This window comes from Mastomys coucha, chromosome X (genome assembly GCF_008632895.1).
Source record: "Mastomys coucha isolate ucsf_1 chromosome X, UCSF_Mcou_1, whole genome shotgun sequence".
Taxonomy (NCBI): Eukaryota; Metazoa; Chordata; class Mammalia; order Rodentia; family Muridae; genus Mastomys; species Mastomys coucha.
In genome coordinates this window covers 2,420,709-2,424,105 of record NC_045030.1, presented here as the reverse complement: position 1 = coordinate 2,424,105, position 3,397 = coordinate 2,420,709, and positions in this window count along the sequence as shown.

Here is a 3,397-nt window from a genome sequence, read left to right as displayed (position 1 = left end):
GCCTGGTCTACAGAGTGAGTTCCAGGACAGCCAAAGCTACACAGAGAAACCCTGTCTTGAAAAAACCATAATAATAATAATAATAATAATAATAATAATAATAATAATAATAATAATAATAATAGAGAGAGAGAGGAGAGAGAGAGAGAGAGAAAGCACACAGGGTCTAGAGAGGTGGCTCAGTGGTTAAGAGCACTGACTGCTCTCCCAGAGGACCCAGGAGCTCAGTTCCCAGCAACCACATAGTGGCTCACAGGCACTCATACTTCCAATTCCAGGGGATCCAATACACTCTTTTAAATTGAATTGTATGGGTACCAGGCATGCACATGGTGCACAAACATACATGTATCACACACTGTTAAACAAATCTAAAATTTTTTTTCAGCATTCAGGAGATAGAGGTAGGTAGATCTCTGTGAATTTGAGTCTAGCCTAGTTGACATAATGAGTTCTAAGCCAGCAAGGCTACATAGTGGAATTGTGTCTCAAAATGTTTTACATTTAAGTATTTGTTTGTTTTTGGTTTTGTTTTGTTGTTTGTTTGGTGGTTGGTTTTGGTTTTGGTTTTTCGAGACAGGGTTTCTCTGTATAGCCCTAGCTGTCCTGGAACTCACTCTGTAGACCAGGCTGGCCTCGAACTCCGGCTGCCTCTGCCTCCCAAGTGTTGGGATTAAAGGAGTGCGTCACCACTGCCTAGCTTTGTTTGTTTATTTATTTGCATGCTTGTTTTATTTTTGAGACAGGAACTCATGCAACCCAGGGTTGACTCAAAATCACTAACCAGCCAACTGACCCTCTATCAGTTTTTAAATATTGGTGATGTTATTGTTTAAGTTATGAGATATGAAGGGGGAAAAGTCAGTGGGGCTCAAGGACTTTACCTCTTCTGGGCAAAGACCTGGCACCCATTCAGTGGTATGCAGCTCAGCTGTGCCAGGTTAGGTGAACAGTTGCCTATTTATTGCCCTCATTTTGCGATTAGCATGGCTCAATGAGATGCATATGAGTGCCAAGTTGACAAAGGGCACATTTTGTCTTTAGTCACAGTTCTATTGCTGTGAAGAGACACGATGTCCACAGTAATATTTCTATTATCAGAGAAAACATTTCTTCTGTGCTTGCTTACTGTTTCGGTTCATTATCATCATGGGGGAGCAGAGCACAAGCATGGCATCATGGCTCTGGAGATATAGCTAAGTATACACCTGGATTTACAGGCAGGGAGAAACAATAGGGACTGGTTCTGGCCTGGGCTCTTGAAACCTCCAAACTCACCCCCCATGACATACTTTCTCCAAGAAGGCCACACCTGATCCTTTTCAACTAGTGCCACTCCCCAATGACTAAGCACTCACATAGTCTATGAGAGCCATCCTTCTTCAAACCACCACAGGTGAGCTTTGCTGGATAATTTTATGTGTTGTATTAGCTGGGATGTAAGATGCCCCAGTTAAACATTATTTCTGGGTGTGTTGAAGTCTTTATTGAGGCCTGGACACAACAATGCAGATGGCACTCCGTCTTTGTGAATGGCTTCGTCCAACTCACTGAGGGTCTGGATAGAACAAAAGGCAGAAGAAGGGGGATTTGCTCCTTCTGCCCGATAGGATAGCCGGAGCTGGGGTATGTTCTCTTAATCCTCAATTGAACTTCTATCATTGTCCTTCTGGCTCTTACACTCCCCAGCTTTCAGGTGGCTTATGGGACTTCTCAGTTTCCATAATATGAGGGAGTGCCTTTAAATAATTCATCTATTGGTTCTGTTCCTTGGAAGTATCCTTACTAACACACCCAACAATTTTACCTCTATCCCTAACACTGCCGTAAGTGCATGAAGCAGTGGGCACAGGGCTTATAGGACTGATGAGGAAACCTTGTAAAAGGCAAAAGATTTGTGGCATAGAGATTAAGTGCTTATTGCTCTTCCAGAGGACCAAACTTCAGATTGCAACATCCACACCAGGTAGCTCGAAACTGCCTGTAGCTTCAGGCAGTTTGACACCTTGTACTCTCCATGGGCACCTGCACACATGTGGCACATACCTATGCATGAGTTTAAATTTTAACTTAATGGCTGGTGAGATGGCTCAGCGGATAAGAGCACTAGCTCTTCCAAAGGTCCTGAGTTCAGATCCCAGCAACCACATGGTGGCTCACACCCATCCATAATGAGATCTGATGCCCTCTTCTGGTGTGTCTGAAGACAGCTACAGTGTACTTAGATATAATAAATAAATCTTCAGGCTGGAGTGAGCAGAGGTCCTGAGTTCAATTTCCAGCAACCACATGAAGGCTCACAACCATCTGTACAGCTACAGTGTACTCATATACATAAAATAAATAAATAAATCTTTAAAATTTAATTTAAAAAAGCCTACAAACGAAGAGAAATATGAGTGGGAAAATCTTATAAATCTCTACCTATAACTCAGGTATGGGGATATATGCCCTGTAATTCTAGCACTCAGGAAGGATCTCTGTGAGCCCAAGATCATCCTGGGCATCTATATAAAGAGACTCCATCCTAAAAAGAACAACAAACCTGGGCAGTGGTGGCATACACCTTTAATCCCAGCACTTGGGAGGCAGAGGCAGGTGGATTTCTGAGTTCAAGGCCAGCCTGGTCTACAGAGTGAGTTCTAGGACAGCCAGGGCTACACAGAGAAACCCTGTCCTGAAAACAAAACAAAACAAAAACAAACAAAAACAAACAAAAAACAAAGAAAGGCCATTCATAGACTGTTGCTGAGTGCTTTGGACGGTGTTGGGTTCCTATTGGACACAGAGCACGCACTAAGTACAATACAGAATACATGGGCTCTGTGTGTCTACTTGCAGAGTGAAGTGCCCTTTACAAGACAAGCAAAGGAGAGCCAGTTGTGATATCCCAGAGTGCATACCTGCACGTGCTCATGAACCCACAGGAAAGTATCTAAAATGAAAGAGCTGGAACTGACTCCAATGATGGCCATTTTTTTAAAAAGATCTATTTATTTTATGTATATGAATGCTGTCTGCATTACACCTGCATGCCAGAAGAGAGCATCAGATCTCATTACAGATGGTTGTGAGCAACCACATGATTGCTGGGGATTGAACTCGGGACCTTTGGAAGACCAGCAGGTGCTCTTAACCACTGAGCCATCTCTCTAGCCCCCTAAACAATAGTCATTTTGTGGATGGGGCAGGGATGGCCTGTGTAGTCTAAAGAAGTAGGTGGCATTCACTTGCATCTTTATTTTTCAGTGCTGGTGATCAAGCCCAGAGCCTGGTACTGCCAGGGCAGTCTACCACTGAGTCATTGAGGTCCATTACATCCTCAGCCCTTTTTTGGAGATAGGGTTTCCCTATAGAATTTACTCTGTAGCCCAGGCTGCTCTAGAACTCACACTTC